The 19,938-nt window shown below is 39.2% G+C and overlaps 1 protein-coding gene across 2 annotated transcripts in view; it reads left to right on the top strand.

The window, feature by feature from the left end:
- LOC125884972 (neural cell adhesion molecule 2-like) overlaps positions 1-19,938 on the top strand; it is a 521,830-nt gene that overhangs the window by 73,515 nt on the left and 428,377 nt on the right. The window lies entirely within an intron of this gene.

The raw sequence follows: 19,938 nt of genomic DNA, 5'->3' as shown, positions 1-19,938 counted from the left end.
ATGGCAGATCAAAGTGAGCTCAAGCTGAAGCGAAGGAGAGGAGAAAACTGAGCTTCACCCTGCTGCCATTGTGAAAGTGTGTGTGTGTGTGTGGATATCTTTGAGAAAGGTGCTTAAGAAAAACTTTTTCTGGCACCTTCATTACGCAACATGCCCCTATATATGCAACCACTTATGTTTTTAAGGAGCATATGTGCGCTCTATCAGCACAACCATCTAGTTATATACAACATGTGATGGAAAAGGCTGCTTTTTATCATAGTCAGCACAACAATAACTCGAGTGGAGAAGGTGAGGTAGACGACAGTTTTCTTTTAAAAGCATTATTTTTGTCAAAATCCAATTCCATCTCACACAGGAAGGTAAAAGATTGATTTCTTTCTCTGGCTTTTCTTTGTCGTTTTCCATCTTTTCAGCTGAGATACGGGATGTGTTTCCTCCTGCACACTGCCAGAATCAGATATTTTGTTATATTTGTTTTGTGATAACATATTCTCCTGCACACATACAGGCAATCAAACACAGGGGCTGTAAAAGTGGGACACCCGAGCGCCTTTTTCTGGCGACCTCAAACACTGTGTGAAGGTTTCAGTTCAATATCGTCTTATTTACTCGAAGTTAACGGTGCAGTGACAGAAACCTATTGTGGGAATATGATTCTTTCTTTACATTGTTATCTCGCCACCAACAAAATGCCCTTAGACATCCGGCTCTGCTCTAACAACAAATATCTACAGAGAAGCCTTTCTGGCCTTAATGTTTGTCTCAATGGGCTTCAGTGATATTAAAGAAAAGCTGAAAATCACACACTGTTGATGTCTGTCTGGTATCCAAAAAACTTTTTTGGTAGATTTAGATGGTGGTCACACAGCATTATTTAATGTGTGGAAAAAGTACTGCCTGAAGCATTTTTCACAAGAGTACAAAAGGGCAACAACAGATTGCATTTCAGTCCATTGTATGTGCTGCTTGGCTTGTTTGGTTGATAAAATGTCTAAAAATTGTAAAAATATTGTCCATTGCTATTCCCCGGACTCTGAAGTGATGTTTCAGATTTCTTGTTTTGTCTCACAAAGTGGTCCAGTGGACCCAAAAGTATGCATTTTGCTATCCTGGATGACAAAAAAAAAACAAACATAAAAAAAACAGGCAGTTTCAAGCTTTTATTTTGAAAGCTGACATTCTTGAGATAACAGAAAGTTCTTTGGAAGAGAAGAGGGATGACATTGCTATTCTCTTCAGTCCAAAGGCCAAGGATTCTCCAATTTTTGGCATTTTTTCTAAAAAAATGTATTTAAAGGAGGTTTTTTATGACATTTAGAGTCAGGGCTGGATTTGCCTGCACCTGGGGATGCACCATATTGGATTTTTTGCCGATACCTGATGTACCAATATGTAACAACAACAACAACAATGCAAATATTGATATATCCACTTTTTTCCCTACCTACTTTTAGTCATCATCAAGTCTCTTCTGCAGTGGAATTAACATCATATTATGGATGCATACTCTTAGCGTGATGGCCCACCAGAAGATGGACACATGAAATACAGTGCTTTTCAATGTATGTAATATTCATTCATTGTGCAAAATAAGAAAAAGCGTGCTAGCCGATTCCGATATTTCATTTTAAAGCCAATATCGGCCAATACCGATGCTGTGCTGCATCTTTCTACTCCAGAGACAGCCTAGTTTTATGGAAGCAGTGAAATGCTTACACTACATAGTGATGGCCAAATGAAGCCTCATGAAGCATTTTCTTTATTTTCTGAGCCCACTAGATGGCGCTTTTTGTTCATCAAAAGGTTGAAAGCACACTGAATTGCCATTCTTTGAACCTCTCTAAGCCATGAGTGCCATCTAGTGGGCTCAGAAAATAAGGAAAATGCTTCATGAGGCTTCATTTGGTCATCACTACTACATAGCCTACTTTTTGTCACTTCTGGTCTACAATTAATGCACCGCCCAGGTAAAAGTACATTATCACTAATGAATCAGTACCTTAAGTATCAAAAGTTAAAGCCCAGTCAGTTGTTGTTTTTATATATTATTAGTGGTGCAGTGAATGTTTGATGAGGCGGGTGTTCTACTCTGTAGATGGGTAAGAAAGTTCAGTTTTGGACGAGATGATATAGAGTCCCTTGACACACATACTTGAGACTATGAGTGGGAGTAATAGTGCTGTCTGTGGTTTTCCAAATTGGGGCCAAAGGGTTAAGGTTAGATGGATAGAAAAGTAGGAAAGAGTATAGGGTGGGCATATTGGACCAAACAGGGCAGGTGTGAAAGCACCCTTAACCAACATCCGACGCTGGAGAAGCTGATGCAGTCATTTATGCAGAAAGGTTAATGTGGTCATAACTTTGCATCTGATATGATGGGCTCAAGCTGAGTTATGGTGGTCAGCTTAAAAGAGGCAAAACTCCATAGTTGACATAAGCAAGGCGTTGGAATGTTTCTGTACAGTAAGTCACTGTTGCCCTTATTGATTTATCCACTGAGACAAATGTTCTGGGCATTTGGTGCTTGGCAGGTGTTTAATTCAGACACTGGTTGTACACAAACGAGATTAAATTAGACTCTAATGATTCCCATGGGGAAACTGGTTAAAGTTTCCTTCTACATCATTGACCTCCCGGTTATGAGCATGTTTCCACTGAGCCCTCTGCTGTCAGTCAGTTTCCAAACCCAGCTGGCATCCAGGGGAAGGATTTTCACACCTGCCATACATGCCTCACAGTCTCAGGTCTAGAAATGGATTCACACCCGAGTCATTGTTGCCTGTTTGTCTTTCCATCCGCTGAGTGTTATCTTAAACAGCAGGATTTGCTTTTATGCAATCAAAATCTCAAAAATGCTTGCAATCTACCCAAGCTTTTAACTTGACACACTGTTTACAAAGCTAACCCAGAGCACTTAAGTCATAACTGTGACAAGGAAAATCAATGTAATTGAATCATACAATAAAAACAGTAATTATATGTGTATGAGAGATTGGCAGTGTCTCTCATTTATGCCTAACCATTTCACTGATGATTGAATTAGGTTATTAAAGGCAATTAGTCAGATCTGAAAAAGTGCTCTCGCTCTGCTAAATGACAATTTGAACAAATGTTTTAAACAGGTTCCTCAAGTGTTTTGTCAGTGTGAAAGTTTCTCCTTATGGCGCGATCTGTTCTGCACCAGAAAGCTCTTATGAATGAGGGAAAATAAGTCTGACTGCAGATTGAAGGCAGAAAGAATTTCAGAGCAGCGGGAGAGAGCGAAGACTTCACAGCTCCTGTGGCTGTACAGAACATGATCTTAACGGTACACAAAGCGGCATATAAAGTTGATTCCAGGTGAAAGCTGTGATTCCCGAGCACCTGTTGTATTCATTTTTCATGTGAGGGATCAGTGACGACGTTGGGCGCAAAGATGGAGGCATGCTCCACTCTTATATCGTTCCTCAGAAGCATGCACTCTAACTTAAAATCATTTTGGGTCATGAAAAAAGATGACAATATGCCAGGGAAAGTGTTGAGGCACAACCCTCAAATGCACCCGAAAATATGACTTTCGCTTAAGCCTTCAATATAGCTGCTTCTCTGACAGTTGTCTAGCTGCTACCTTGAAGTGCTATGGTTTTCTCCAAGATAAAGAGCCCTGCAGCACCTTGAGTATAAAAAGAGACAAACCTCAAGGGACGCAAAACTTTCAGTCAAGTGATATTGTGGGTTAATCCTTTTTTTTTTTTTTACTCTGATGTGTAATATTTTCGTTATACTATATAGTTCACTGTTAAGGTTCAGCTTTCTGGAGAAGTGAGTGGGAAGTAGGATATCTATGGCACAATTATTTTCTGTTTTTCAGAGGTTTTCACAGAAAAATGCTGAGACTTTTTAACAAGAACAGATTGGTTTCAAAGTGATTTCTACATAGTTTCTATGCCTCGATGCCATATTGTCATTAACGTTTGGTCATTGGATGGACACACCAAACTATGACACACCAGATACCCCTCCAGTGTGAGTTTTTGATGCTCAGGGACAGTGTGTCAATTTATTTATGTATTACAAAACCAGGTGTGATTTAGCGAGTCATTGCTAGTTTTCAGTGGCTTTTTAGCCACCAAACGTTGGTGTTTCTTAGTGACCTGTCACTGTTTTTCCTACGGGGACGGTGCTGTGAAAAGCAGGTGTTTAATACTGACACGTCACTGCATTTCTTGCCGGTATAGTGCCATAAAAAGCAAGTTTTTTTACCAGGACATTGGTATGTTTCCTGCCAAGATAGTGCCATGAAAAGCAGTTGTTTTTTTGTTTTTTTTTACCAAGACATTGCTGCTTTTCCAGCAGGGATAATGTCCCCGAAACTGGTTATTATAAGCCAAAACATGACTAAACTTTTATTGTGCCTAAGCCTAACCACACTTTAACCACAGTGTTGTTGAAATTTTCAAGCTTAACATACAAACAAAATGCATCCATGGTTTGCAGAAATGTACAATGCCAAGATTTATTATTGCATAGTGTCTTTTAAAAATAAAAGGAAATCTACCGTTTTTGATAGTTAAATGCATACAGTCTCTTTTCAAAATAAACTTGGAACATAGGTACCATAATTTTATAATAATTTTATAGAATTTACATTCTCTGATTGTAAAAATATATAGCCTATACTTCGACTAAAAAAAGTTTAAACATTTCTTTAGCTAGAATATGCGTCATTCATCTATAACATGGTGTCTTTTCCAGGTTTCCATGACTGTAGGAACCCTGTTATTTGTTAAACTAGACCAGGGGTCGGCAACCTTTACTATTAAAAGAGCCTTTTTTGCCCCCAAAAAAACCCCCATCTGTATGGTGCCGCAAAGCATTTTTGAGCCTTGGAATGAAAGTATCCAAAATAGTTTATAGTTTTGGAATTTTTAAATTTTTGTGAAACAAAATTGTTGCTGTAATTTTCTGGGAAAATGTCCGTGTTACGTAACAAAACGGCAATTTGATTTATTTTTCTCCAGCTGTTAACGTAATGTTGCTGTGTGTGTGATGATGCTTGATGATGAAATTATGTTTGAACAGAGTTTGAATCTGGTATATTTGGAAAACGCCAGGCAAGTGGTACAAGGAAAAAAATGTTATATAATTATGGGTCCTTAAAAAGTGAAAGTGTGTGTGGGAACCCTACAGTTGTCAGTAGAGTTATGTAGCATCTTGAGACATGATCCCACAGGCTACATTATGAAACAAATGTCACTACTGTAGCACACTATGTTTTGACTTCAACAGTCTCCTGGGTGAAAATCCAGAGTTTGTTTGACCAATCCAACCCTCCTCTTGCCCGCCTTTATACTATGGCAGCTGCTTGTAGCATCAAAAATTGCAGCTGCCCAGTGTGTCTTGTATCGCCGCTAAAGGGGGCCTTGGTTTGCCAGTATCTGACACGGTAGTTGACGAGTTAGGAGTGACACCAGCTTCTAGACATCTAGATAAATGGAGTCATTAATGATGCTGGGTGCACATCCTTACTCTAGAGAGACAACGTCACTGCCGAACAGACTTACAGCCCCCTGTAATGCTAAGGCCTGGAAAACTCCAAATCTTACCTTTGATCTTATCCCTGCACACCCACAGGTGGAAGCTGCCTGAGTCCAACATCAAACACGACACAGTGCTGCGCTGATAAAAATATCCTTCCTATAGCAGCTGTGAGGGATTTCTGAACATAAGGGGGCAAAAAGACCCCAAAAGAGACAGCTGCATATCCCTTATATACTCTTGGCTCAACAAGTTCTTATGTGGTCGGAGAGAATTAGAGAATTAAAAATCTAATAACCTAGTCTGAAAATACTTAAATGTATAGTGTGTATTTCCAGTGCAGTTGCCAGAAGAAAATGTTGCCATTGTACATGTCTGCAAACCAGTAATATGTTACATTTGCATGTTTCATACTATCATATCAATTAGGTAAAGTAGTAGGGATAGTGCCACTAAAAGCGATGTTTTTTTTTACAAGGACACTGGCGTGTTTCCTGCTGGGATAGTGCCATTAAAAGCTGTAGTTTCTTACTGAGACATGGCTGCATTTCCTGCTAGGATAGTACCACGAAATGTAATGTTTTCTTTTTTCACAAGGACATTGGTGTGTTTCCTGCTGCTGTAGTGCCATGAAAAGCATTTATTTTTTCTCAAGACATTGCTGTATATCACGCTGAGATAATGCAATGAAAAGCAGTTGTATTTTACTAAGAGGTTGCTGCGTTTCCTGCCAGGACAGTCCCATTAAAAGCAAGGGTTTTTTTTAAAGGACATTGGTGTGTTTCCTGCTGGGATAATGCCATGAAGAGAGTTGATTTTTACCGAGACAGTGGGGATTGTGTCCCCAGAACCAGGTATTTTAAGCCAAAACATGAACTCCTCTGAACATAACTAAGTGGCTTGTGGGCCTCAACCTAACCACATGCTGACCACAGCTTTTTTGAGATTGAAAGCCTTAATGTATCCGGTACATACGAGTGTACAAACAAATTGTATCCATGGTTTGCAGAGATGTACAATACCAACATTTACACTTGCGATTGGGTTGGCATTTCAGCAACTTCTACTAACAATCCTGCTAAAACAACAACAAAAAAAAAAGAATTGGACCCACTGGTCAGCTAATATAACACACTGACAGTTGATCCAGCTGCAAATGCCCAAAGGTTCATTTGTATTTGAATGACACTCTGTGGTTGAGTGGCAGTCACCCTGTAGTGATGAGGGTGTGTGTGTGTGCGTGCGTGTGTGTGTGTGTGGGAGCACTAGCAGTACCACTCATTTCTGCAAACATTTTTAGATATGGTAGTATGAGAAGGATCCATGCTGAGAGCAGTTTTGCTGTCCTCAGTGAAATGTGAATATGTTGTGGACATTTGTATTAGAAGTGACCGCTCTTGGCATTTAGCGACCAGAGATATGTTGGTGGAGCAGACTGTGTTCAGTGTAATGCATGCTGCTTTTCCTGTCATAACTTTGATTTGTTCACTGTGATGAACCTTTCTCTAGAGCACAAACTTGAACAAGAGACTTCTTTTGCAAAGAAACATTCAAAGCTGCAGACATGTAGGTCTTCTCACTCTGTCTCTGCACATCTGATATATAGAATTAGTGAGTGAGCCATGCTTTAATGTTGAGCATGACGATACCATGCATGGCAGTATCTTTATTAAAGTGAATAAGTGATGAATCCACCCTCATGCATGAATCATACATCAATAATAGCCTAATTTTATGCACGATCCATGATGATACAGAAAAATAGAAATTCACGGCAAAAATAGCATGTCGTCAATATTTTAGAGACCTCACAAAATTTCAAAAATCATGTTTTCAGGGGAGCTCATGTCTTATTAAGAAGAGCCAAGCTCCCCCTGGCTCGCCTGTAGTTCACACCCTGCATATGTTGTCTGCTGTGAACTGCAGTCTGACTTCTGTGGCTTTTGTTATTTGTAATTGTGTGTGGAAATATAATTTCTCCTCTGCTGGTTTACAAAGTTAACTATTTTTATAGTTTTTGGTTATGTTTTTTTTTTCATGGTTTTCCATAGTTGGAAAGCAATATCCAGTGATATTCAGATATTGTTTGAACCCTAATGACTGCATTCTCTTAAAAGTTATAACAGCTAATTCTTTCAACTTTTATGCCAAAATAAGGCTATAAAATGGGTGATTAAGTTGAGAAATAGCTCAATTTTAGCACACTTCATTTTCTAGTAGTTTCAAAATCCTGAGTATTCGTGTACAGTTTCATTGTAGGGTTCGACTCAAAAAGCTTCACACATTTGGATGAGTGTTACAGCACAAACACCCCACATCCATAATCACACACTTGGCAGGCACAAGCTGTAATTTACTTATACTGAGCCCCCTCATTTGCATACAAAGATGTCTCTCTTGCATAGCAGCTCTAATGAAATTAGCATGTAGTGTAGAGGCCCTTGGAGAAGTCTTATTGCGCCGCAGCAACATGTTAATACTTAATGCATTCTGTCAACGAACTCCTTGATGGGTGTCGGTGGCGCATCACAGTGAACGTGGCAGGACTGAGTAATCACCGTCGCCTCTGTTCTCCCTCAACCATGGTGCAGTCTTCCATCGCTCAAATTCTCTTTTCCAAAAAAAAAACTATTTGCCTTCTGCTCCGTCTTAGATTTTCTCATTCACCACCACATCTTCATCCGTCTCTGCGAAATCCAACTTTTCTTTCAAATGGAGACCTCACACTGAGCTTTTCTGACAAAATGTGTCTTCTTTTTCCCTCTCTGTTTCTTGTGTTGTCAGTCTCTATATCAGCTGCCCTCAGGGATACTGAGTCATACTCAGCCGAGTCCTACTGTAGTTATCAAGGACACACAGCCCCCATTATAACAAAAGAGCTGAATTGCTTCTCTGTAAAACACAAATTTGACTCCGAAAGGCCGCGGCTTGCCCTTGGCTGGTGTTAACATTATCCTGAAATGTAAACCTGATCTCCTCTAGTGTCAAGGGAGTCTTCATAGGTGACGGCTCTATGTGTGTGTGTGTGTGTGTGTGTGTGTGTGTGTACTTTAAGGAGAAACTTGCCAAGGATCTAGCGGATGTGTAACTTTAAACAACTCTTTGTCCTGCGCTTCGATTTTTAAACCCTCAAGCCAAGACTGAACAATCAATCACAGATAGCATATATTGCAATTTTATGTTTCCACGATTAAAAGTGCGTAATGTGCTTTGGCAGTGGTGAAGTGCTCGGTATATCAAATGCTTCCATCTCACTTGGCTAAATGTGCAGTGTGCACCCATAGGACTCCAGGAATTAAAATACAGAAATAGTGAAGTAAACTGCAACTAAGTGGATCAACATCTGTCATTTGAAGACTTTTAAGATTTGCTTAAATGAGATAATGATCACAGTAAGGTGTAACTGTACCCTGAGGTAATAAAGAAGTAATTGTTTTATTGTTTTACTGTAAGTTGGGACCATAACAGGAACAAGGCAGAACATTTTGTAGTGGCTGTTATTTTGATCATAATGCTCAAACATTTGAAAATGTAATCACTGTCAGTTTGTTCTGTTAGCATGTGATGTTGTAGTGCTGTGTGTTTTTAATTATCCCCAGATGAGAACTATGCATCTATTTATGTCTCTAATTTTCCAACTGTTTATCTTGTTTCACCCACATAACAGTAGTTGATGGAAAAGTGCATTCATTCAAATTCACTGTCGAAGATTTTCTTGAAGTTTGCACTCTATTTAGACAGAAACCTGACTAATGACAACAGCGATGTTGGCGTTAACCTTGTTGTTTTTACCCACCACCACACTTTGCTGTCTATAAGCCAAATTGCCCTCTAGGGATGTAAAAGCTTTACTTTACTGTACTCTACTCTTACGCGCTCAGACTAAAAGCGGCACTGTATTCATAAAGGAGGCTGCACTGATGTGAGTATGTTGCTCCAGGTACCGAGACGATGAAATTCTCAAGTGCCAGTGTGACTAATAAATAGACCCCTGGGTTTAAAGTGTTATCAGACACTAAAAGCACTGCACAGCTCCAAAAGACAGGATTTTACAACTCTGAAAAGTTATAATGGCAGCAGTCGCCCACCAGGAATGTGCCGTCTACAATGATAATACAATGAGTCGTGGTAAATGTTTAGACAGGTTCAACTCTTTACATTTGCTTGCTCCGTTTGCATCTGGGCTGCAGCGGAACAGAGTTTGCTGTCTTTGCTTTGAGAGAGACACAAATAAATCAACTATGGATACACTAGCTGTGCAACGAGGGAGTGTAGTGTCCACAAATACACACCCACGTGGCATTCTAATATTTATTCACTGTTGAATCAGTGTCATACACCATGGTGGAATCACTACTGAATTATGTTTTGATTTTGAAACATGAATCAATGTTGATTTCACAGTGTTGTTTCAATGTTTCATAAACTTAAAACGTTGTTTTAAAATTGTTACACCGTTGAAACAGATCTTTCTGAAATTTCCATGTTGATTTATAAGAATTTTGTTAACCTTTTTACAGCCATCAGAATTCAGGTCAAACTTTATTAATCCCCGTGGGGAAATTATGATTCATTACAGTCGCTCCCATGTAAAGAATAGAGAATTATAAAAAGTAAGAATAAGAGTATGAAAAATCAGTATGTAAATATAAAGCAATAAATAAAATAAATAGAAATGCAAATATACATTCAGATAAAAAATAGAATGTGCGTTATGCTACAGTATTTAACACTAGTACTTAAGATATTAAATTATTAAATAAAAAATATATCTTGTCACTGTGCTGAGGCTCTACATGTGAAATTTAACTACAATATATCCATCAATAGAATAAACAGAATAGAATAAATAATTAAGCGTTGTTTCAATGTTGATTTAATGTTGAAACAACAACCCCCAGCAATTATTATCTTATCAAAATCAGTCATTAAAGGAATACTTCACCCCCAAGATAATTATTTGTATATCAGTTACCCACCCCGTGTCATGTTAAATTTGCCAAGAACACTATTTTTACTCTCAAGCCTTCATGGTGAAAGGAGAATCCAAAAACGGGGAAAATTCTTGATGAATTGAAGTCACTGGGGTCCATGTTTAACAATGGCCAAACTATATCAAAACATCCATTTAAAAACTCCCACACTACTTGTGTAGTGTAATCCAGGTCGCATTTATCTAGTAGTATGCTCAGTACTTCCCAAACTGAACTGAAATTAAAAAGAAAAAGAACGCTCTCTTCAAAGCCAGACTCAATTGACAAAAACAGTCATTTTACCTCACTGAACACAGGAGCTGCTGGGCTACCACTGCCTCATTCAGTTCGTTTTTCCTGTGTTATTGTGTGACTTAAGTTTTTTAAAGAGTTAGTTCAGATTCTCCAATGTCACACAATACACAAGCAATCTATTTGTAGAGGCAGCGGTAGACGAGCAACTCCTGTGTGCACCAACCTAAAATTGCTGCTTTTGTCAATGGAGTCTGGCATTACAGGGAGCATAGCTAAGTTTCACTTTTAGTTCAGTTTCCTGACAGAGAGGGCTGTCTGTTTGGGAAGTACTGAGCATATGACTGGATAAATAAGACTTGTTTTATACGGCATGGCTTGTGTGAGAGTTTAACAAAAGTTTTGATATAGTTTTGCTGTTGTTAAACGTGGCCCCCTATTTTCTCAGTTTTCTCATTCAAGAGAAACAAAGTTCTCCTTTAACATAACACAGGGTGAGTAATTGATGCACAAATAGGAATTTGGTGGGTGAAGTATTCCTTTAAAAGATCCAAGCTTCAAACTATGAGTGATATTAAGGTGAAGCAGCTGTGTAATAACTGTTTTTCAAATTGAGATGAATTGTTTTGATTAGTAGCTGCGATCATGATATTTAGCAAATAATCAAGATGAGCATTTCTGACATAATCAAGCAGATTTACATCTATTGTAAGTCTGATTATTGTTGGATCTTTTAGTTGATTATGACCCTTGTTCATTATTTTGATGATACTGTAGTGATGATAAGTACGTTTCATTAGATTATGACATAATGAGATGCCATTACAGTGTATTCTGAGATGCAGAGGTGGACGGCAATGTGAAATGACACATTGACAGCTTCTTGACAAGTCACAATCAGCACTGCTCTTCATCATATTTAAATCCCCCCCGAGGTCTCTGCGGAGCTTTACCTGCAGCATTGTTTCTATTACGGACCCAATTATCTGCCGCGATCAATAGCAGCTCACAGCGCCTAAATACTCAGATTGCTGGTTTGTGATGGGATGAGCTGTTGTATCGGGTTTCCTTTAATACCCCCTTCGGAGGACGTCAATGTCCTCAAAAGTTTGGTTAGCGGTTGCTCTCTCTTAATACCCCTTTAATGCACTTGGGAAGGTAAGCAAATACGCCAGATGGGTGAAGGATAATGTGTTCTGTGGCCCATTAGTGGAGGAAAGAGGTTTGAATACCAGAACCTCCTCTGAATATTGCTCTTGGTCTGACCTCCAGATTCACAGCTCAAATGAATCGAGATACCCTGTGGTGTTTCTAAAGTGATTAGTGATGGCTGGCACCGTATAACCTGTGAGTATCTCAAGCTGGTATTTCACGGTGAGAATTGCATTAGATTTTATTCTCACTCTAAACATTTCAGACAATATTAAAACCACACACAAAGACTTTTATGTGTGCAATGAAAAGTGCAGTAAACTATTTTATTGGCCTGTAATCAGTTTATTTATTGCATTACAAACCTAATTTGTTAATGGTTAAACACAAGCTATTGTGCACTTTAGAGTTGACTATACTAAACATATTTATGGGTCCACTTTTTTCACACTTACTGATATGTGACACAGGACCTGAATCTAAATCGGGCTGGATCAAAATTTTATGTTTTTATTTTTTTCAGGTCAATTAGGGTCCTGCTCTATTGCAGTTTGTTCTAGAAGGACTCAGTTCTGATCACATATTTTTTCTTGACAGGAGACAAATGTGGCTTTTTCGAGGCATGAGGGAGCATGTGAACCTTGAAGTGTATGAAAAACTACATATTGCTACCATTTTCAACTGCTGATTGATTCATTGGTGGAAAATACTGTTGTTCAATGTATCCTCATGCAGCATTTTGTACGATGTCTTACAAAAATGCACATACAATGGTTCATGAGATATCTTACGAAAATCCACCTCACGAATAACGTTGCTAACGTACTTAACATGAAGTTACGTAGGTTTGGTTTAGGCAAGTAGAGTTACTTTTGTTAGGGTCAGGTAAAGAAACATGGTGACAACATTTCTTAAACTATTTTGGGACACAAACGCCTGCCTACTAGGGTGAAGTCCTGTATTTGTTGACCCATCCACCATCGAAACCTGCCTACTTATGAAGACTTTCAGTCTTCATACTACTTTCTTCTTTACTCCTGTTAGTGCATTGGTCATGTGATCACAGCTTCCCTGATTATGTGGGTTATAAACAGTTTGTGGTGCATTACTTTATACATAGGAACAGTGCATGCTAACAGCCTGTGCTGTTGCTTTCACTCTATTTGGGTCTTTTCAGGTTGACCCCAGTGTTATCCTTGTCTCTGTGCCTTTTAAATAGGTCTCCTTTTTTTAGTCAATGAAAAAAGGAGCTTTACCTGCATGTGGATAGCAATGTTGATTGGTTGGCCATGACCACCTTAATTTACAGACACTAAAAGTCATGTGGCTAGCTCACAAATGTACACTATTCAAGGCACAATAAGGATTGCCTGGGCTAGTGGTAAAATATAATTAAACATATAATTTTTTTTTTTTTTTCCCAAGCTGATGTTGTAAGTGGCTAAGCAATGAGCCATTTTAGTTCATATTAGTAACTATTGTACTTATCACACTCCTATTGTTACTCTGCTAGGCACTGGTTTTTACTGTTGCTCCTTGAAATCATTTTTATCCTGTATATTTGTATATTCTGCCAGATATTTAATAGTCTATTGCTATAAAACTAGGCCCAGTGAGTGACCCTGACGCAGGGAACCCACTGGTTGTCTGGTTGGTACTGGTTGTGAATCATTAAAATTGTGGTTTCTGTACTTAGTGTTACTGTAATTTGACACATTCTCTGGCACGAGATATTTCCTTTGGGATAAATAAAGTTCTACTAATTTGGATTTAATTGAATCTTGCTTCCCTCTCTTCTCTGTCGAGAACTGCACAAATGTAATACTTAATGTGCGACTTTATGGAGCAATGGTAGTGGGGAAAAGATAAAGTTTATGCGCTAAAGTGCAAGGGTGCGTTTCAATTATCATAGAAACAGGAGTTTGTTGTGAGGTGTCAGAGGATGTGGACGTAATTCAAACTTTGTATAGTGCAGATTGCAGCAAGTTTGAGAGTATGGCTGATACCACAGGGTCGTTGCAAAGTCATGGCATTCTTGCATTGTTAGCCATTAGTAACATGGGAGTGTTGTTGAGGATGTCAAATTGCTTTATTGATGTTTGGATGTATGGGACACCAACACCTATGAAAACTGTTAGAAGTGAGGAGGGCATGTCGACCTTTCTGAGAAGTTGTTTGAAGAAACAAAACCAATTGATTGTGCTTTTACTAATGAGAAACTGTTGAGTCCATCATGTATTTGTGGTAGTATCGCCACCAGACAATCAGACATCTCCGCCTTCTGATAGTCTGGGGACACTGCTTTCTAAAGTGTGTTTAACACACCGGCGAAAACAGCCGGCAACAAAGCAACGCCTCTTGCATTTTTGAAAAGGACACGCCCTCCCAGAAATGTGTGCTCCCCCTTTTCTTGTCCGCAAGGAAACAAACACACAGAGAGCTTGAAAATGGATGCCGAGAGATTAAACTCTGTTTTATCAAACGTGTGCTCAGTCCACAAGATTGTGGAAATGAAGGACTTACAGCGACTTGAGCCATTTTGCACCGCTACACGTGTTTCTAGTCGGACTATGTTTACAAGCACAAGAGTTCAGCGAGCCACCGAAGGACCGCCCTGCGGATTTACTATTGGTTCTGCAACGTAGGGAGTTTTTTTAAACTCTGAAATTGTATCCGTCCATCTGAACACAAATCAGGGAGAAAGTCATCAGTCTTTAGTTAAGCAAAGCGTCTAAAGACTGACTTGTGAGTCTATATTTGTGGCATAAAACAAGGCGACACTTCATTTTACATGTAACTACAATAGGTACATTTGTGTAATGAGGTAAATTGTGAGACCAGAGTGTGATCACTGCTCAGTGAGAATCGATGCATTGATGGAGTGCAGTTGTGTTTTTGGAGTTAACTTATTTTTACTGTCCATTTGCTTTCCCAGATGGCATTTGAGAGCTGCGAGCACGCACTGCAAATTGCTCTCGTGAACCCATCGACAAAGATACTGGTCAGAAATGATTGCCATGATGGAAAATAAATGGGAAAATCGCTCCCAATGGCAAACTGACAGAGTAGCTCTGTAAATATCAGAATCCAAACACCTGTAGCCATAGTGAAGGTTAATGGTCTGCAGGCATTTTGGGGGAAAACTCTTTAAAGTCTCTCTGTTTTCTCAGTTTGGCTCTAAGAGTATTCGACCACAGCACAAAGATTTCAGCCTCAGCTCTTCCACCTCACCAAGCTTCTAGTCCCTGTGTTACCTCAGGCCCAGGGCCATCAAATCACCAAACATGACTGACAGGTGAAAGATGAATGACAGCTATCATGGTGGAAGTAGCAGGGATGATTGGAGGGAGTACGTGGCTGTGTCATGGCCGAGAAAAAAGACACATGGACACATGCGGCGACTGAAGGTGTCTGGTTTGATCCATTGGAGACTGTCCCCTTGACTCAATGACTCATTCTCCCACATCTATTTTTCTCCCTTCTTCTATGTCTCAGTTTCTCACTTGGCGGTTGTTCCACACCTGCCTCTTATACTCTCCTCGACTCCCATTTTTACTCTTTTTCATTAAGTCTATCCTTTTCTCCTCTGTTTCAAATCTTTAAAATGTTTGTTCTGCAGCTCTCAGGTTTCAGTGTGAGCGAAATTTGTGAATGTGAAGTCAAGGTGTTGCTTAACATCATGAATGCTTAGCTGACTTTCTCCGTACGAACAAAGGGTGCCAAAATAATGACAGATGAGACATTTGCTGTTCCACCTTTTTAGCTTTTCACACACATGACAGGAACCTTACATTAACTGAGCAGCATCAGGCAACTGTCTGAAGAGCTGAGATGAAAGGTGATACTGTAAATGGCACATTTCTAAAAGCTACAAAGGTGTGAAACAACAGCTGCTCATTATTTTCTTTATTTATGTCAGAATATGGTTAAACATGCTGAGTACTTTCCCAGAGCCCAAGGTGGCGACTGTAAATGGTTTGTTTTATCCAACTAATGGTCCAGTAATCCCAACCATTCAGTATAGTATCATGTATGGCAAATAAAAGCATAACATTTTCACATTTAAGAAGCATGAAACCACCAAATGTTTGGCATATTGGCCAACAAATGACTGAATTTATTCATTTATCAAAATAGTCGCAATTTACTCATTTAAATTTGAAATTTGTCAACTACAGTATGTTACCTGGAAATAGGGACTGCCAGTTGCTCCGTCAGCCCATAATTCCAAACCCCCAATGCTATGAAAAATTTCCCATTGTCCTGAAATCAAGCAGTCCTTGTTCTGAAGGACCGTTTCATGGCTAATTATGAAACATAATTATGTGCTAATTATGATGCGGCACAATAAGGTCATAAGACCTTCGTATTAATCTGAAGGCATGACCCACCCTACTCTGCATCAGACTGGTTAGTGCTTGTTTCCTTTATTGCTTAGGTTTTGGCATGTGGAGCGAGATTGGTTAAGGTTAGGATAAGAATATCAGGGTAAGCTAATCAGGAGGGTCATGCCATCGCCATAACAGGAAGGAATTATGATGTCATTCTAATATAATGATAATAATAATCAGCTATATACGTCTGTGAGGGAGAGTGTGCAGCATATTTCTACACAATGGGTGTTTGTTTATGGGATATCAGGCTGTTGTATATATAAATGGAATTTTTTGGTCAATTGGCACATTTTTCAGACTATTGAGACTCCAGATTTGTGGCCTGGTCGAAACATTGGCATGGCACCATGACAGTGTGGAAGTCTGTTATCATAGTAACACAACAGGTATGAAAGGAGACGTGAATGTGACTTCAGAAGAAAACAGTAGTTTTGTTGCTTGAGATTTATATTGTTATATTGTTTCGGGTTGTCTGTTCATATGTCAGTGCATTTGTACATCCTTACATCAGTCCCATTTTTGTGAATGTGATATCTCTAAAATGCCTTGAGGGAATTTCTTCAAATTTGGCACAAATGTCTCGGACTCAATGATGAACTAATTATATTAGATATGTCAAAGGTCAAGGTCATTGTGACTGCATCTGTCTCATTCTTTCGAACACTAGATCTCACCTTAAGGGATTTTTTTTTTTTTTTTTTTTTAAAATTTGGCACAATCATGAACTGATAAGAATTTGATGGTCAAAGGTCACTTTGACTTTGTATATGTCTCATTCTTGTGAATGCCACATATCAAGAGCACCTTGAGGAAATGTCTTCACATATGACATTAAGGTCCACTTGGACTTATCAATTATCTGATGAGAATTTGGTAGTCAAAGGTCAAGGTCACTGTGACCTTGCATCTCACTCATTCTTTCAAACACAATATCTCAGGAAGGCCTCGAGGGAATTTCTTTAAATTTGGCGCAAATATCTTCTTGGACTCAATGGTGAACTAATAAGGTTTTCGCGGTTGGAGGTCAAAGATCAAGGTTATTGTGACCCCGTCTGTCTCATTCTTTTCAGTGTGATACCTCATGAAACCTTGAAGGATTTTTTTTAAAAAAATTGGCACAAATGTTCACGTGAACTCAATGACAAACGATGAAATGATTAGATTTTGGCTGTCAAAGGTCAAGGTCACTGTGACCTTACATCCGTCTCATTCTCATGAACACAATATCTCAAAAAAGCCTTGAGGGAGTTTCCTCAAATTTGGTGTAAATGTCCACTTTGACCAAAACAAAATGATTGATTAGAGTCTGGTGGTCAAAGGTCAAAAGTAAAAGTCACTGTGACCTCACAAGCTTTTTTTGGCCATAATTCAGCATCCCATCTCAGGAGCAGAAGGGGAGACATTTAGTCAGATTGAACTGGTAACACTTAATTGAACTTGTACTGACTTTATAGATCTTCTGTGCTGCTGGGGGAAACCAAGAAGTGGTAATTCCAGTTCACTATCTTCTGTCGTTTTATAGACCAAATGATTATTTAATCTGCAAAATCATTGGCAGATTAATCAATAATGAAAACAACTGTTCGCTGCAGCCCTGCAGTACTTTATGCAAATGAAATAAGAAAAAAAAATCAATGCGACTTTCAACTTTGTCTAATGTCCTTAACTCCCTAAAAAGGCCCCTAAAGCTTGAGGACCAGACAAATTGCTTCCAAATTTTCCCCACATTAGTTTCGAGCAGTGTCAGTTTGACTGTTAATTTTGCAAGTGCTCATCTAGAAATGGGCCAGAATATAACACCCTTCAGTTATAGCGCTGGAACAGACATGGCTCACCATACCCTTTTATATTCATTGAATTAACCGTCATTTATACCTAACATAACATTAGCTGTGGTTCCAAACTGAATTGTTAAAAATTTTATTCATTTTTTTTCTTCTTCTCACATGCACTCTCTTTATACATCATCTCCAGTTTCCCTCAGTATCTGCCAAACAACACAACAAGGACATCAGAAGTATATCGGCAATCATTATGCTTCCTGCCTTTCTTTATTTCAAAAGTTTCCTAATTACCACTTGTGCCATAGCCCCTGGAGCCCTCTCTCTCTCTGTGCTACCTCTCCTTCTCTCCCCTTCATCGATCACGACTTGGGGAAAAGTAAACTTTCCGAGTGCTATTTTTTTTCTCCCCCACCCTGACGATTCCCAGTTGTGCGGCCTGATTGTGGGAGCGCTAGCAAAGATGCTAATTTGTTCTTGACTAGTGGAGTAAAAATCATTAAGGAGTACCTCAACACCCAGGAGAGGCAGGCGAGGACAGGTATGGGAGGGGTGTGCGTGTACACAAAGCTGATTCCACTGTGTGCGAGCTGAAGCTGTGGGATTTCCAACAATAGTTTCACATCAAAGATATCATCAAGAAAGCCTAATATTTGTAAAGTATATCACAGTTTCCTAATTGTATTGCTTGATATCATGTTGAAGAGCTGATCACTGGACTAATGATGCTTTTTTCTCTTTTCATGTCATGCTACCTTCCCCATGTGGATTCCCTACATAGGTAAGTCAACCATAGTGCTTCTCATCTACTTCAAGACACACACACACACACACACATGGCCCTCCAGCCATTGTTTGTCTTTGTGTTAGCGCTAACCAAATGGCTGTCAGCGCTTTACAGCATCTTCGCCATCTGCATCCGAGAATCTGTCTTTCTTTAATGCACCGTAATTGATAGCCGTGCAGCCGATTGTACGCCACATATGGGTTCCACTGGAGAGAATAGAGGATGTTGTTCACATTCAAGTATGACAGATGTGTGTATCCTGTTATGAAGGTGCAGGGACATTGAGGATGCAGCCAGAAAGCAATTCATCACCGACAGCTGCGGTGCTGCGGTGTAGCTGTGACTGGGAGGGCGTTTGATTGAAACGCGTGACATTTCCGGTGTGTGCATGTGTTGTGGCAGTGTTCTCACTTGTAATGAATTTTTATCACCTTTGAAAGAAAAAAAAATCAACAGGCTGCCCAGAGAATGCTTTAAAATATTCAGAGGATGAGTAGAAAGTGGACTGTTATTTTGGATTGTGTGGCTGAAATAAGCTAATTTCTGTCAAGCTTGTGATTGTATTTGGGGCAGTTTAATTAACACTAATGGTTATTATGTCTAACATAAATTTAAACTAATTATATTGAGGTTTAATGAATGTACCATTTTAAATGCAATCTGACTGTATCAATGGATGACGAAGTGCTTAGCGCCTGTTATTCTGTTAGTAAAGTCAGTGACAATGGTAAAACAATTTGCAGTAGACTGAATGACAAAAAGCAATTTGAGATGGTGACAATATTATGCCACCTAAAGGTATGGAAAAAAGTCATAAATAGCCGCTGAAGAAAATGTTGGTTTCTGCATACCACAAATGCATTACATTTGTATGTTTCACACGTGTCATTTCAACTTTTCTAAAGTGCCATAGTATATAAGCTGAGTTTGCCATTGGAAGGTGGAGGGAATGGTGGATGGCATGTCACCTAAGCAAGACGCCTGCCAAGCTGTAGACTGCTGTCTGTTGGTCTCGATCAGCTGTGATTTAGCGAGTCAGTGCTGTGTTGCCAGTGGCTTTTTCAGCACCAAATTTGGGT

The sequence above is a fragment of the Epinephelus fuscoguttatus genome, linkage group LG24 (assembly GCF_011397635.1).
Source record: "Epinephelus fuscoguttatus linkage group LG24, E.fuscoguttatus.final_Chr_v1".
NCBI lineage: Eukaryota > Metazoa > Chordata > Actinopteri > Perciformes > Serranidae > Epinephelus > Epinephelus fuscoguttatus.
The sequence above is the reverse complement of the archived record's forward strand: the minus strand, read 5'-3'. Positions and strand labels throughout refer to the sequence as shown.